A 17,389-nucleotide genomic window follows, 5' to 3' on the forward strand; every position below is an offset into this window, starting at 1 on the left:
GTGACCCTGGCCCCTGCAGGCCCCTCCCCAGGTCCAGGGAGGGAGCACAAGCTGGGCCTGGCTCCTGCCGCATCCCAGAGTGGGCGGGTGTTAGCCTGCGCGGCAGAAGGAGGCTTCCCTCTGCTGCCACGTTGGCTGCGGTGGGAAACAGCCTGGAGCTGCAGAGGCTGTGGGGCTCCGTCATGGGGGCCCGCAGCCCAGTGGGAGCCCTGCGAGCCCTGGGGTCAGAGGGAAGCCTGCTGTCCTTAGCCCAGAACTGGGCCTTATTGTGGACCTAGCTGCAAGCCATTTTGCAGGACAGCGGTCTTCCCAAACTGACAGCAGCCTGCTCCCTTCTAGTCCAGGAAAGGGTGGGATGCATCACAACAACAAAAACAACAGCAATGATAATAACGACTGCTAGGATTTATTACATGGTTTCTATATTCCAGATGATGTTCTCATTCAACGTATCTTACGTGCATCCCTCCCTCTAACCCTGTCCACAGCCTGCTAGCTTAGGATCCCTGTGATTTTTACATTTTACAGTGAAGACTCTGAGCCTCAGGGAGGTTGAGGTCCAAAGTCACACAGCTAATAAGTGACCTTCCTCCCTCCTCCCTTCCCACCTCCCTCCCTTTCTTCCTCCTTCCCTCCCCCTTCCCTCCCTCCCACCTCCCTCTTCCCTCCCTCCCTCCCCTCCTCCCTTCCTCCTTCCTACTTCCCTTCCTTCTTCCCTTCCTCCTTTTCCCCTCACTCCCTTCCTCCTTCCTCCCTCCCTTCTTTCCTTCTTTCTTGCCTCCTTCCTTCTTCCTTTCTAGAATACTTATTGGCCATCCCTGCCAGGCACTGTAGGTGAGGAACCAGGATCTGCATGTGGTCCTTCCTGCCTCTTAAGTTTGCAGGCTTGACCCTTGTCCTGTCCTGCCTGGACTGAGCAGGGGACAGGCTCTAGCAGAAGATCCCCTCAGCTCTGCTGGAGGCCCACTGGGGCTTTCGGCTGCTTGTAGAAAGGCTACAAGTAGAACAGGAATTGGGCCCTTTACTAGAGCGAACCGGAGCACCCCCAAGCTCAGGAGGAGAACCCTGCAGCCCCTTCTGCAGGTGTGGGACCCCTCTCCAGGCTGTCCTGCCACCAGCAGCCACCCGGGCTGGCAGGCTCTCAAGCTGCATCCCCTGGGATTGGGAGCCGCCAATCCCGACGTTTTGAATTGTTGGTAAACAAGTCTACCCACCAGCCAGGCCTCGGCTCCTCGCTCCCCCACGAGGCAGCCAGCGCCGGATTTATGAGGCCTCCAAACCTCATTCAGACTAATGCAGCTTTTCATTCCAAAATAAAAGGGGCCGCTGTCTGAAAGGACAAGTGCTCCCGCATTTCATTAACATCCCCGAAAATGGCTGAGCTGGCCCAAGTCGCTGCCAGCTAGATTCATGTCTCCCACTGGCTCACAGGTGGGGGGTAGGGAAGGAAGAAGCCCTAGACGCCGGGCCCCTCCCGGCCCCTCCCGGCTTCAGCTGGGGTGGGAGGAGACTCCCACTGGTGGCCAGGCAGGCTCATTCAAAGAAGTCCCCTGTGTAAGCGTTTTTGTTTAGACCGATCCACTCCAGCCCTCAATCCCCCCACAATCACGGTGAGTGATGAGGCCCTGGGCTCGAGTTACCGAGATTCACGATCTCCGCTTCCCAGGGAAACCACCGAGCACCGGCTAGTGGTTGCTGAGAGCAGATTCCTAGCACTGGAGTGCCCTCTGCTGAAGCCTGCCTCCCGTCATCTCCCTTCAGGCTGCCCAGCGGCCAGGCTGCTGGCGGCGGGGCAGGATGCTGGAGCCCGGGCTCCAGCCCCTCCTCCAAGGGTCCCGCTCCCCGCCTGCGCCGAGGCTGTGCAGAGCTGCCCTCCGGGTGCCTCCGGGAGAATGAGGGACAGGCTGCCTCGCCCCCTCTCACCCCGGAGGGGGCCTGGACTAGAAGGAGGCCACTGCCAGCCCTCCCCAGATCTTTGCCAACTGCCAGAGCAGGGCGGAGGAGTGGATGCCTCTCTCAGACCTGCTCTTCACTTGCCAGCCTTCTCTCCACGGCAAAGTTGGCGCGACCCCAAACGCCAAGCCTCCGCCCTTTACAGGACACCGAGACTTGCCTCTGGGCCCAGGGACAGAGGACCCTTTCAGCAGCCTGGGGCCTTTGTCCTTCGTCCCTGTCCCAGGAAGGAAAAAGCAGGGCAGCGGCCGGCTGCCTCCTGAGCAAGCAACAAGCCCCGCAAAGCTCGTATCACCTTAGATTTTTGTCAACATTCAAGCAAGTTCATTCCCACTGAAGTCAATTCCTGTGTTTATTGTCAGCTTAACCCGCTGCTGCGAGTTATTTCTCAGCAGTGAGGGAGACAGGTAGACAAGCCACCAGAGATATGTTATTTTACTGACATGTGCGTTTCAGTAGCGCGGGCGCAGATGGTGGAGGGGTAAATGACACGCAGCGATCCTGTTCGTATCCTTACATAATGGTGCAGCCCCCCATGGGCCGGATGCTGATGGGGCTCTGCTGCCGGAGGGGGAGGGGAGCAGGGGCCAACTGCCCACAGGAAACGGTCACCTCCCTGTCCTGTGAGCCTGGTTCCAGGTGTGCGGAGGAGTCACTCACTCACTCACTGAAGTCACTCAGTCGTTCCCTAATTAATTTATTCATGCTCTCGATTATTCGCTCATTCATTAATTTACTTACTCCGCTCCTTACCCATTCCTTCACTCATCCATCCATCCACCCATCCATTCAATCACTTAATGCCTCGCTCAGACATTCACTCATTCATCCAAGTATTCAGTCTTCTACTTAATTACTTGCTCACTTATTCCCTCCCTCCTTCACTCGTTCATTTGCTTACTCATCCACTCTTCTCTTCAATCGCACAGTTGTCCACGCATTCATTCATGGATTCACTCCTTTGCTCGATAGCCTCCTCACTCAGTTACTCACACACACGCCCACTCCTTCCCTCCCTCGTTCGTCATTCATGCACTGCCTGCCCACCAGCCCCAGCAGACACCCACTTGCTGCTACTGTCCCCAGCCACTTTTCTGGCTGTCTCAGACACCATCCAACCTCATGGGACAGGCCGGGGTGCCCCCGCCATGTCCTGAGCTCCCCAGTCAGCCACCTGAGCTTCTTGGCCCTGGCACAGCCCCCAGCTCTCCTGTCTTCCACTGGATCACGAAACTCAGCCACCTTCAGAATCCGGCTCACACCTCTGACTGTGGTGTTGGTCTGGGCATTGGCCTTGCTAGCAAATCCAAGGCCCACAAAAACCCAGAGCCCGGGTCTGATGATGGATGTAATATTAGAGGTGCCACGTGATGCCACCATCCTGGGCCAGGAGCCACACGGGCTTCCATTCACGTGGTCCCATCGTCCTTGAAACAACTCAGGGATGAAGGAATGGGCTCAGAGGAGTCAAATAACTTTCCTACAAATAACTTGCTGGGGGCGGGGGTGGCAGAAGCAAGCATGTACCTTGGCTCTGTGTGGTAGGGAGAAAGGGATGAATGAGCAAATAAATGATGTGTAAGGGAGTGGATGAATGCATGAATGAGCAAACGAATGAATGAATGAATGCATACACATGAACGACCTGTGCCCAATGAACGAGTGGCAAAACGGGGCTTCTGACCCAAGTTTCTGGACTCCAAGCCCAGTGCTCTCTCAGTTGCTTAACCATTGCTCCCCTCTACCACAGCTTGACCTTGCAGGGTAGTAACAAGAGGTAGGGCTTGGAGGGGGAGGTGAGGCAAAAATAGAGCATGAGTGGGCCAGCAGTAGAGTTTTCTGGAGAAGTGCCTCCCTTGGAGGCGGCACAGAGCCCTTCTTGTCTGCACCTGTCCCCCTGCGGGCAGGAGGCTGCCATCATCCTCCCTTAGAGAGAGAGAGAGAGAAAGAGAGAGAGAGAGTGAGCCTCCAAAATCCAATCACTGAGTGATAAGAAAATAAACAAGTGAACTTCTCCAAGTTTGCCAGACTTCCCTGCCCGAGGCCAGCTTAATTAAAGTCGATGTAGAATTTTAAAGTGGGAAAATAATTAGAGCAAGTGGTAGAAAAAAGAGAGGAAGGAAAACATTGTTTTGTTTTGTGTTTTGCTCCTTCTTAATTATGCCACAGACTGTCTCTCCCGTGGATCCCATCCCAAGTCCACCCTCCGCCAAGATTCCAGCAGGTGGTACGCTGTGGGAGCGGCGCGGCACACCTGTGTCTCTCTGGCATGCAGGTATGGCACTTCTCTGCCCGCAAGACAGACAAGGCGACAGGCAGCCAGGCTGGGAGTGGAGAGGAGCACGTGACCTCGACACTCAGGAGGAGGACCCAGAGGGAGATGAGGACAACAGGCTGTTGGGAAGAGATACTGCCTCCCTTGCTCCTGGTCCAGAGGGGAGGAGTCCTCAGCTCCACGTGATGCCAGTCCCAGGCTCTGATCTGGACAGTCCCAGCCCCCACCTCATGGTGCAGCGCGTCCCAGTGATATGGCCCTATTCCACCTTGTTCCGGTGAGAGATTTTCCTCTAGCAAATGTCCCATGTAAGTGTAAGTAAGTGCTGGTGTTTGTGCCTGAAATAGGGCTGGGAGTGGCCAAAATTCCAGCTGCCACAGGTGCGAGAAAGCCAGTTCTCCCCACATCCAAGCACCCAGAGTTCAGACGTGCCTTTGCTTTGCTTTGCTTTGTTCTTGATGCCTCGTCCATGGGCAACAAGGACACAGTGACTCTGAGCACCAGCCTCAGAGAGCTGATCAGAGGCAGGGGCAGCCTGGGCAGAGGAAGGCTACAGGCTCCTCTGGGGGAAGGAGAAGGGCCAGATTCCTCAAGATTTCCCTGAAAGGAGCTGGGCAGTCCTGCTTCTCTGGAAAGCATGAACTTTGGAGCCAGGCAGACTGGCTTCCCATCTGCCCTGTGTCTTCCCAGCTGAGTGCCTCCGGGCAATTTACCGAATTCTGTGCCTCTGTTTCCTGTCTGTAGAATGGGGATAATAATAATACTTGCCCTGCAGGGTTGTCGCGAGGATTAAATGAGTTAACACAGGTGATGTGCTCAGAATAGTGCCCAGCACCTGGTCAGAGTGCCTTGTACTTAGTGATTAACTTGCTCTGCTGCATGGACATATTGAGTCTTGAATAGGCCCTGGGAGAAACCCTCTCTCTTGCAAGCATCCAGTCGGAAGGACAGTGTGTACACACACACACACACACACAGACAGACACACACACTCCAGGCCTTGCAGTGTTCCTGGGGGGTGGGGAAGGGCTCAGAAGGAATGCTACGTGTCAAGCCGAACTTCTATCTACTCTCCTCCCCCACCCACCGACACTGCATGGAATGCCCAGAGAAGCTGGGGTTGCTGGGGGTGGGGGGTGGGGTCTCTGTGTTCTGCAGTGGGCAGACTGGCTGTACCCTGCTGCCAGGCTTGGACATTTCTCCAGGCTCCCTCCTCCCCACCCAGCCCCCACCCCTACCAGCCTGGGCTGCCTCCGGTTCCTGACATTGGTCCTGACATTGCTGATGTGCTCTCCTTGCATCTCAGTCCAGGATCTTCTCATTCCCAGGATCTTCTCATTCCCCCACCTCTGGCCTGAGAAACAATGCAGGAGATACTATTTAGAAAGAGAACACCTGCCTCCCCCTCACCAGTGAAGCTAGGAGCCTTCAGAAGCCTCAGGGAGGGCTGGGGTCCCCAGGCTGGCTCTGAGGCCTGTGAGGCCTAGCTGCCTTGCTGCTAATGCTGAGGATGGAAGGGATGCAGCTGGGGGAGGCAGCAGGGAGAGGAAGTTTGGGCGGTAGCCTGGACCTGGGATAGAGCTCTGTGTTATCTCTGAGGCCCCAGGAGGTCTGGGTTCTGCCCATCAGTTGATCCCAGGCTCCCACCTCCCACCTGAGTTTGGTTGGGTTGAGTGGATGGGGCTGGGCAGGAACAGGGGCCAGTGGCCACAGCCTCATTTCTCTGATTTGGCTTAATGTCATTCTGTTGACTCAGCCAACTGAGTCCCTTTGCTCTCAAGCACGCACGTGCATCCCTTCCAAGAACCAGGATGCTCAGAGACGCCCAGAGAAGCCCAGAGAAGCTCTGAGCAGCTTCAGGAGAGATGGGAACCAGAGAACAAGATTCTGATGCCCATTCTGGGATACGAGGGAGTCTGACATGGCCCACAGTCTCTCCATGTCGAACGCAAGAGGGCCCCCACGTGTTGGGTCAGGGGACTTGGGTCTTTAATGGTGTCCTTAATGCCCCAGGGAAGAGTGGAGCATGACAGAGTAGAGAAAATGGGGTCCTATGGGGCGCCTGGGTAGCGCAGTCGTTAAGCGTCTGCCTTCGGCTCAGGGCGTGATCCCGGCGTTCCGGGATCGAGTCCCACATTGGGCTCCTCGGCTAGGAGCCTGCTTCTTCCTCTCCCACTCTCCCTGCTTGTGTTCCCTCTCTCGCTGGCTGTCTCTCTGTCACATAAATAAATAAAAAATCTTTAAAAAAAAAAAAAAAAAGAAAAGAAAATGGGGTCCTAGGTGGCTTTTGACATGACTCCCCCTCGTTGGATACCCTAGGAGAGAGCCAGTGCGTGGGATGTGCCCTAGGGAGTCAGGAGCCCTTAGGTAGATGGTTATTATCTTGCTGATTCTTGTCCTGTGACCAGAGGCCAGGACAGAAGGGCAAGGGTATGGACAAGAATTCCACAGAGCATGGTGTGGAGTTGAGGACCATGCCTGCATCTGCACACATACCACTGAGCAAAAAATAGAAACAATTTTCCAGATAATTCAAGGGAAAACACTTTCATACCAACCACACTTACAGCTAGTTCCAAATATCTGCCCAGCTGCTCCCCTCATCCGTGCATTTATTCCTTTTCGCTGGCAACCCGCTGTCCCAGGGAGGCCAGGAAGGGCTGAGGTGATGTGGGAAGGGCTATCGGGTCGCAGGTGGAATCCATGGCGATAAATGGCTGAAGCCAAGGGGCACAGATAGTGACAGGGGAGATGCAGGTAGGGATCGTGGGGTCACAGAAAGGTAACATGTGGAGAGTTTGAAGGGACAGATGAGAACTTGAGAACCCAAAGAGGGGACAAAGGGGCAAACGACAGGTCATATCCAAAGCAGGAGCTCTTGGAACCCAGGCAAGAGTTGGAGAAAGGTAGGAATGGTGGTGACCCAGGAAAGAGCTGAGGGGACAAAGTTGGGAACCCAAGAGGGGAAATCTCCCCTAGAAGCAGCTCCTAGCCTTGAAGAAGAGAAAAGCCACAGATAAAGCTGATGGCCAGAGGAGAGTGGCTTCTGAGCAACCAGGAAGTGAAGGTCAAGGTTAGCACCTGCTCGACCTAGGCCCTGAAGCACAATCCACACTGTACACCACCCAGGGTGGTGTAGACACAGAGACCCACTGTGTGCTAGGGGACCACCTAGTCTGTGCCCCTCTGCACCTGCCCTTGAGGAGCTCCCGGGACCGTTGGAGTGAGGGGGGGACGAGGTCTGGAAACAGAGCAGCCCACCAGTGGGGCCACGTGCTCATGGCAGGCGGGCAGACGCCGGTGCTGGAGGAGCCCTGAGGAGGGAGAGCCCTCAGCAAAATCCAATGGCTTCCTTGATAAAGATGAGAGAGCAGTTTAAGCCCAGCGAAGCGGCCTCAAATCCAGGCGAGCGCGGCACAAGCCGCCTGCAGGATTTCTGTGACCTCTCTGTCCCTTTCCTCCACCTCGCCCACCAGCCCTGCGGTGAGGCTCTGAGTTCCCGCCCCGGCCTGCCCCCACCTCCAAGGCAGAGCTGCTTACACAATCACCTGGGGAACTGTTCTTTAATGGCTTTATTAAGGCATCATTTACATACTGTAAATTTCATCCATTTTTGTATATGATTCAACTGTTTTTAGTAAATTTACCGAGTTGTGCAACCATCACGACAATCTAGTTTGAGAACATTTCCGTCGTCCCCTGAATATCCCTGGTTGCCCATTTATCGAGGGGCTTTGACTCAGTCATTCTGGGGCGGGGTCTGGGAATATGGATTTGAGCACGGTTCCTAGGGGATTCTGGGACAGGGATGTTTGGGGACATACCGTATCTAAACCACTGCTGGACAGACCTCTCCGAAATGCCACATGCGAAGAGAGGAGACTGCTCTTCTGTCCAAAACCCCCCCATGTCTGCTAGACAAGCGTGCCAGGGCGGGGCGCCGATACTGAAGCAGACAGCACTCATAGGCGTTACCTGTGCAGGCCGTGCCAGGCGAGGTCCTAGGCACTTGACAGGTGTCACCTCCTTCACTCCACACAACTGCCCTATAAGGGAGGTGCTGTGATCCTTTCCAGTCTGCTGATGAGGAACCTGGGGCACAGTTAGGAAGCAGCGAAACCAGGTTTTGAATCCAAGGGAGCCCGACTTTTAGACAGTATCCTACTTCTCTTCGTAGGAAAGAGTATCTTCCTCCCTCTTACCTCCATGCCTTCCCGCTCCCCCGATCTGTCCCCACCCCTCTCAACTTCAACCCAAGCAGGTCCCCTCCCCTTTCATGCCTTTGAGTCTTTGCACCAGCTTTTCCTCATACCTAGATCTTCCCATACCCCTTCCCCCCCACCCCCTGCCCGCTGGGAATTCCCAGTTACGCTTCAAAGCCCACCTTCAATGTCAGCTCCTTTGTGATCCTTCCTAGAGCTCCTCCAGACAAAGTGGATGCCCCTGCCCCTCTGTTTTCCCGGCACTTGGCACACATCTCAATTAAGGATGGGCATTCTTAATGCCGCAGTTCATCCCGTGTCCTCGTCCCTCTCCCCAACTTGATTCTGCATATATGATAGGCTTGATGAACAGCAATGGTCCAGCCAGAACGAGGGGCTGTCCCGCCATCTCCTTTTAGCCTGTGCCCCTGGGAGGGTCCCCTCCCAGGGTAGCAGGCCCTCCCCTCCCTGGCTCAGAGTTGCCCCTTTTAAAGCTGCAGAAGGCAACATGTGTCAAATTGCAGAGGCCATACTGGTTTAGTCTCCTCTGTGTCCTGAGCATGACCAAATGCTCTATTACCCCGTGGGCACTCAAATGCTTGTATGAATGAGTAGGTGCGTGAGAGAGTGAGTGAAGCCTCATCCTGTGGGTTCCCAGACAAGGACTCTGTCTGGCTCACGTCCTCTTCCCACTTAAAGATGCCTGATCTTTCCTAACTCCACTTATGCAGGAGGTTAATTCAAGTGCTTTCCAGCTTAGCAAGCAATAAACAATTTGGTGTTGCAGCGAGTTGTTCCGCATGTCATATTTATGGATTGGAGGTGGGGGAGGGGTGGGGGTGTTATTAAGTTCAGTGTTATAGGGAATGTTACATGCCCTTCCTTAATTACTTTCCTCCCTTTAATTAGATGTTGCGGGGAGGGGTGTCCCAGGGAGGAGGACTGAAAGTCACTGCACATAAGAAAGGTATTGTCAGTATCCTGCCACCTGATAGGACAGCAGTCGTCTGTGGGTGTCAGATGGTGGAAGGGGGACATCCCCTCTCTAGAAGGGACCCCACTATGCAGAATTCTGAGAGCATTGTTCATGCTTTGCTGTCTCTCCGTTGTCCTTCTCTGCAGGAACTCTGTTTTCCCACCTCCTTCTTTCCCTTCCAGTTTCTCTCTGTCCACCTGCTGGGAGCTGCTCCAATCTCCTGCCCCTCTCCTTCCTGACTCCACTCAAAGGTCATAGGATGAGCTGTTGTCTGCGACACACATGCCGCTTTGCCGTGGTGCAGTGTGGGGACCTGGACACCTCTTCCCCTGGCCTGGCTGTGAGCTTGAGGGTGAGGTCTCCTTCCTAGCAGAGATCAGTGATGAAGCCCCCATCCTCTCTGGAGCACCCCTACATCTCCCCGCCGGGGGGCATCCAAACCAAGTAATAATGTGTGCGGGCACAGTGTGAGGTGTTGCCCTGGCCTCGTGGAGCCACTCGGTGACTCTGGGAGGCACAGACTATGATCCCTGGAGAGTGGCTGACCCATACTGCACAGCCAGGAAGCGGTACCAGGCAGCGTCTGAGCCCCTCAAATCTTTCCCTGGCACCACTGCAGCCTGAGCTGCCGTAGACATCCTGCAAACTGCGAGCATGAGCCACCACTTCCCAGAATGGACCAGAAGCCACAGGGGCAGCCAACACAGCTGCTCTGGCTGCATCAGGCATCTGACAGCGGGGAGAGCTCCTCCAGGACCCAGTTGATGGGGGCCCGGCGGGGCCCACCATTCCTCATGCAGGCTGGTTGCCTGTGCCAAGCCTCTTCCTCCTCTCCCCACTGCCTGTGGGGCGACGAGCTCCAAACCCAGCCCATCTGCTGCATTTTCCCGAGACTCCCGAGACGATCCAATTCCACACACCAGATGGGAAATAGCATGTACATTTCGGATGGTGATTAGTGTTTTTGTTTTTTTCCCCAAACGCTCGTGTTAATGGAGCTCCTTCCTGAAAGTAAATTGGAGAGCCTTCAGTTTGATAGAGTCTGGCCGACCTCCACCTCCCTGCTCCCCACAAAGGCAAGCATAGCCTTCCCAGGAAGGGTGTGCTGGGCCCTCACCCGCCCTCTGCCCCTCTGCGCCGGCCACCGTCTGCATGGACCACGACCTCTAGCTAGGCAGAGCAAAGCGGGGCAGAAGACAGGCCTGCCAGGCTGTGAAGGGCTCTGTGGGGCCTGGTGATTTCCAAGACAAATAACTCCAGATGCGGGGCCGTCAGTGATGGGGGGACAAGGCCAGCCTGCTGTCCCTGAAAACATCATCACACCTCCTTGAACTCAGACTCAACGAGGGAAGTGGGATTTGACAGACGAATCTGACTTTGCTCAGGGCATATGACATAAGAGGACGTTCATATGTGATGCTAAATTCTTAAGGGCTAGAACTTGGGTCTTTCTACAGTTTGAACCAACCCATGGGACATAGTAGGGCCAACAAATGCTTGCTTGCATGCTGAATGAATGAATGACAAGATAGATAAGTAAGAGTGTTCGTGTGCATGTAGTTATATGCAACTCTCAGTTTCCTACATATTTGCAAATTCACACATGCACGCAGGCACACACGCGTGCACACACACACTTCTCCCCCCAAACCAAGGAACTGGAATTAAGAAAAGACATATTTTATATAATACTTACACATATTTATACTCTACATAAACATATTTATATAACATATATATTACAGAAAAGACACTTTGCAGTACTCCTTATGTTGTCTTGCTAGTTTTGACTGTAACTCTGAAAACCACAGTGTGGTTCAGAGAGGTCTGGTGACATGGACAGGGTCCCACAGGTAGCAAGCAGCAGAGGGAAGATTTGGGATCAGGCATAGCTGACTTCAAAGGCCACGGGAACCCAGGAAAAAGTTGTTAATAGGAAGTGATATGATCCAGGCTTATGCTTTTAAAAAGGGACCCACTCACCCAGAACTGGGTGCAGTGGGGCCAGAGAGCCTGGATCTTGGGAGACTAGCAAGGGGCTCGTGAGTGGAGTGGGTGTGCAGTCATACGCCCTTGGCCTGGGATGGCAGCAGGGAAACCAGAAGGTGACAGAAGGAAGGAGCCATAGGTCTCTCTGTGTGAGGGACGAAGGAGGCTGGGAGGGCAGTGGTGCCAGTCTCTGGCATCCTCGGGGCAGGAGGGAAAACTGGTTTGGGGAAACGGGTGATAAGGGACAATTTGGGACCATTGGGTTTGAGAGATACACAAGTCATCCATTGGAAACAAGGCTTTAGAGCTTGGCAGAGAAGACTGGAGGTTGGAGGTATAGATTTGCAAGTTGTATCCTCACAAGGGAGGAAAAGAAGCTACGGATCAGAATGAGATCCCCTATGCGAGTGTAGACTCGGGAGAGAAGCAGCCTGGAGGTCCCATCACCGAGGCAGGAAAAAGAGTCTGGAGGTAGGCGAGCTGAGAATGCACACACACGTGCAAACACACGGGTTTGTGCTTGTCTGAAACAACTGGCACGCACACACATGTACTTCCATGTGTCGTACACACACAGCAGCCTGCCCACATATGCACACACACACACACACAAATACATATATATGCACGCATCTTCATAAATGCACACTGACTCATACAACCAGATGGGACCAGATGCATGCCTGGGGCAGAATCTCTTGCAAAGCGAGGTGAGAAGAAGCTTCCAGGTGAAGCGAGAGAAGGAGACTCTTGGCTCCTCTGTGCTGGGGCCTGAGCAGAAAAAAGTAAGGGAGTAGCCAGCAGATGGTAGCTCCCAGCGAGCTCGTCTTTCTGCGAGGCCCCGCGCTCCCGTCTCCTGTGGCCTCCCCCGGCTGTGGAACGAAGAGCCCAGAAGCTCAGTTTCATCACACGACTGTGTCCCCCCGTGCCTCCCCCCGTCGGCACGCATGTGTCTCCGTGTGCCTGTAAGTGGGACGCTTCAGTGTGGAGGTGCCAGACTGGCAGGCGGGCAGCCGTCCAGCTCCACCACGTAGGTGGCTTTGCTCGTGCTCAGGACGCTGCGAGGAGAAGGCTGCTATTTGGAACGGAAATCTGTTGCCTCAGTCTTGTCAGGTCAGCCTAGACCTGTGGCTTGGGCCATCGTGGGTCCAGCTCGCCAAGACACAGGAGAAATCAGCCTCCTGGCCGTCCAGTCCCTCTTCTCAGAAAGCCCCCTCCTGCTTTCTTGGGGGCTGTGGATTCAGGGATGAACAAAGTAAATGTCCTTCGCTCTAGGCCCGGGAGATAGCACAAAACAAAGACGGTTCGCCGACGTAGGAAGGTGGGGGCAGCTCTTCTACTTCCTGTGTGGGCCAGAGTGGGGGGAGCTGGAGGGTCAGCTGCCTCCGACCCCCTCCTACGGGCTCCTTGCTCTGCCCTCGAGACCATGAAGCAGGGAGACCATGGGGCAAGCTCGCAGAAATTCACCCCCTTGAGTCCTTTCGGGCTCGGGCACTGCCAAGTCTGGCTCGGGCTGCTTCCTCCATGACATGCCAACTCCGTTCTTCTTCACAAGGAAAGGAAAGTTTCTCGAGTCGTTAGAGTGGGGTTTTCATAGTGAAAATGCTCCCTGTGATCTCAGTCAGACTCTCTGGCCGAGAATCCAACGTGCATCAAGAGGCTTAACGATCTCAGTGTGAGTAGACGGATGTGTGGAACCTGCTAGCTTCGTCACAACCCCGTGCATGGAGTCGGGGACATGCGCGGCCCCAGTGTGCAGAGGAGGAGCCCCAGACCCCAGCCAGGGTGTGAGGCTGGTAGGCAGAAGAGTGACAGGACCAGCTTGTGTCCCACTGGAATCAGACAGATCTGATTCGAATCCCAGCGCTGCCTCTTCGCCGGAGCACGTCTGGGAAGCTCCTGGCTCCCAGGTTCCTAATCCGGAGAATGGGAGGAGGACATCTGCTGGAGCATTTGTTTAGGGAATGTGGGGACAGAAGGCGCACTCGGCCTGTGGCACGGTGCCAGGGGTACAGGAACACCCGGCAAATCTGAGGTCTTAGCTGGGACTTGAACCCGGTTCTCTGGACTTGGGGTTTGGTGCTCTTGCTCTGGGGTTCTCGAGCATTCTGTGATGGAGCAGCTCCCGAGCCGTGCCCGAGGATGTTTACCTGGGTTTGGAGGTGCCTTTCTAGCCACCTTCATCCAGGCGTTGGGTTAGAACCCAGGCCAATGTTCCTGCGTGTGCAGACGTGTGTGTATGTGTGTGTGTGTGTGTGTGTGTGTGTGTGTGTGTATGTGTATGCCTGTGCCTGGCTGTCCAAGCCAGTGTCATCGGAGTTCTGCAAATTTGTTTCACTGATGGGAAATCACAGAGTGGCCGAGAAGGGGATGGCAAGGCCATGCTGAGTATCACAGTCAGAGCCCGCGGTGCCTTGCCGTTAGAGCTAATCCCAGGCTCACAAATACCGAATGAATGCGCAGCCCAGACCAGCCACTTAGGCTTAAATGGGTCTGCTTTTTGTTTCGAGAGCATTGCCCACCCACCCAGGTTGGCTGGGAAAAGGCCCCTTTCCTTCCACCCATCTCCACCCTCCCCAGAGAACCCCAGGGTTCTCTCTGGGGTCACTGATAGCCATCTGGGCCTTCTGGGAGACTGTTTAAATTGAGAATCTACAGACACTTCATGCCGTTGTTTTCCTGATGCCTGGCGCTGCTTGTCTGCTCTCGCTCCCCTCCTCTTTCCCACCAGAGCCTGCCTAATGTCAGGGAGGGGTTGGGGGCTGCTGCAGACCCACTCCTGGCTTCTTAGCAGCCTGGCCATTCCAGTCCTGTCTCTGCAAAAGCTACAGTCCCTATGTGGAAACAATATCTCTGGGAGGAGCTGAACTGGGGCTTCTGGCCGGCTTGGGTGGCCTGGGCAGGTAGAGGAACCCTAACCTGGGGAAAGGGGGCAAAGGAGAGCCTGTAGCTGGGCTCTGAAAGGCTGCCAGGATGCCCACCATTGAGAACCCTGCCCCGTTCTGGAAATAAAGAACGTTTCTGGAACAGTACATGCTGGGAATGGGGGTTGGGACGAGAAGCTGCATGGCCCACAAACCTGCCAGGAGGACATCCAACCAGACAACCGTCAAGCCCTCCTTACCTAGAGACCTTCTCTCTAAACAGCTAAAGAGCCTCACACAAGGGCGTGCTGTCTCACCCCATCTGCACCACCCCTTGGACTAAAGTGGTTTTTTCCTGGTCATTAAAATGTAAATAACCCCAAGAATGGAATCCAGTTATGTCTCAGGTGTTCCTGAAAGGATCATGTAATTTCCTGAAAGCAAGATGGTTGGGGGCCCAAGATTGCCATCAGATGGGATGAAGGGGGTGGGTGGTGGTGGTGGTAGTGTACGGGTGGGGAGAAGCATGTCCAGGACCCCATGGTCCATCCTGTTCTCTCTGGCAATGCCCTGAGCTAGGGGGAGACCTGAGTTCTGATTCAGAGATGGGATGCCTTCCCAGATAACTCACTGAACACTGACCTCTGTATAGGGCTCTTCCCCCTTCTAACTATGAAATTTAATAAAGAGAAACCTCACTAAAGTAGATTTGTGAAGCTAGACAGGGAGGCTGGAGGGGGAGCTATACATTCAACATCAATTTCAGGAAGCATTGTCAATTACAGACCCCAACAGAAGAATCATTAACAGGAAAGAATCATCAGTTACAAGTCCCAACAGGGAGAGATGTAGATTGCATCTCCTATAAGAAATCCACTACCCCAGCAACTCAGCCAATGAGAAACCATCATCAACCTGAACTCTTGCTTTTCTCCAGCAGACTTTTCAAACAACCCCTCCCAGCTTCCTTCCCCTTCTCCATAAAATCACTTTCCTCTCCTTAGTGTGTTGGACTGGCCTATGGTTTTGGCACGGCTTGCTTGTCTTGAATTGCGTTTTTCTATTATCCCCAAATAAACCAATTTTGCTCCAAAAATAACGGACAGCTTGGTTTTTGAGGTTAACATAACTTCCTTTAAACTCACGCCTGACCTGTAAGGGGCTGGCTCTACAGAAAGTCTTTACTTTCTCTCTTAACGTCTCTATCCATCCATTTTGCCATCCATTCATCCATTTATATATTCAATAAATTGATACTGGGTACCTCTTACGTGACAGCATGTGGACGCAAGGTGAACTACACCAGTTCAGACGGCCCCTCCCCTCTTGGGACATGCAGTCTGGCGGGGAAGCTAGACATGAACAAATTGTCACTTAAGTGAGTAATTACAGACAGAAGTGTGTTCTAAAGGAAAGTCACCCAGTTCTCTGAAAGTGGTAGCATGGGACCTGAGCTGAATATAACACCTGGGTGGCCTGGCAGGGCCATGAGCAGGACTGTCACCTCCCTCTTTCTAAATAGTGTGCTACTAATAATGCAGCCCAGGGTTATCTGGAGTCGCCCCAGCCCCTCTTGCCCTCCCTTGCCCTAGGAAGACAGGCTGTGACACTGGCCATGAACATACTATGAAAATAGTATCCAAGGAAGGACTTGAGACTGGGGTAGGGGTCCTGAGATGGAGGGTCGGGAGCTGGCCAACAGGAACAGTGTGGGAGCTGAGGTGGTGCCAGGAAAGGGTATGGATTGTGAAAATTCATAAAGGCAAACCGCATTTAGAATGGAGTGGGGCGCTCACAAGCCCTACCACTGAAGTCCATGGCAGACCCGGCAGGAAGAGACGGACCTTTCACTGCTTTACTGTCCCAGCGGGAAGCAAGCAGGCTTCCTCCTCCCCCAGCAACAGCCCAGCCAATGACCCATCGCCCCAACTCAGCCAACAAGAAGCCACTATACTTCCAGCTCCCAGGTTAACTCCAATGGACTTTTTGTGTAGAACAGCCCCTCCCAACTTCCCACGTTCCTCTATTAAAGAGCGTTTCTCTCCTTCATTTCCTGGTCTTGCCTGTGGTTTTGCCATAGCCTGCTTATTCTAGGTTGCCACTTACGGTTCTTGAATAAACCCATCTTTTGCTGGTGGAGTAACTAGCAGTTTGATTTTCAAGGTGAAAGGGTGAACACGGAATCAGGGCTGGCAGGGAGATGGAGGAGGAAGGTGGGGAGACGGCATCAGGAATTTCCTGCAGAGAAATACTCCAGAGTAGGGGGCTGGCCTCGGAGGGAGCAAATCCAGGGTGAGAAATGGCCACCTCCACCACCCCCCAGCTGGTCCTCCATTGGGGCCCTGACGAGAGGTTGCTGGGGAGCACCAGCCCACCCCAATGGCTGGTGAAGGGGACAGTGGCTTTGTTGGTGGACACATCACTGTCCCTGATCCACATGGAGAGGTCCTGCCTTTCTGCCACAGGGGTAAGGCGAGGCAAGGGCTATTCCTCCTGTTCCACGGAAGGAGAAATGAAGGCTCTGAGCCATCTATAAGCAAATGTTGGAGGCGGCACAGGCTCCCACCTTTGGTAGTGAGGTCCCACCACCCCCGCCGAGGCATTGTGCATGAGGCAGCCCGTGATTCCTGGTCTCAGGTAAGGCTGGAGAAGGATAGAGAGAGGACCTGGCTGCCTGGCCTGCTGGGACAGTGCCTGTGGGCAATCTTGGCCCAATTCGAAGCTTCTAGATGTGATGGAAGGAGATGACCCACAACGGCCAGGAGGTTCAGGAGACACCTGTAGTCAGTGAGCCCTATTTTGCCAAAGGAAAGAAGGCAAAGGAGGGGCATTCTTTGCTTTTGGTCAAGTTATTGCCTCCTCCTGGTCCACCCTTGGCATCAGGCCACACCTGTCCAGACCCAGTGTCAGCTACAGGAAATCTCTCCAGCAATCCACTAGACGGGCTGAGCCAACTACAGTCGAGACCACTGCAAAGCATCAACTTCAGTCGCCCAGCATGTGTTTGGGAAAGTGCTGGCCAGATAGCGAAAGAGGCTTAGCGAAGGTCACACAGCATGTCCATCGCTGAGTTGGGACCGGCAGCTCGAATCATGTAGTTGTTTTGTGGCCTCCCTGTCCCCCACCAGAG

This window comes from Ursus maritimus, unplaced genomic scaffold, assembly GCF_017311325.1.
Source record: "Ursus maritimus isolate PB19 unplaced genomic scaffold, ASM1731132v1 scaffold_32, whole genome shotgun sequence".
NCBI classification, from domain to species: domain Eukaryota; kingdom Metazoa; phylum Chordata; class Mammalia; order Carnivora; family Ursidae; genus Ursus; species Ursus maritimus.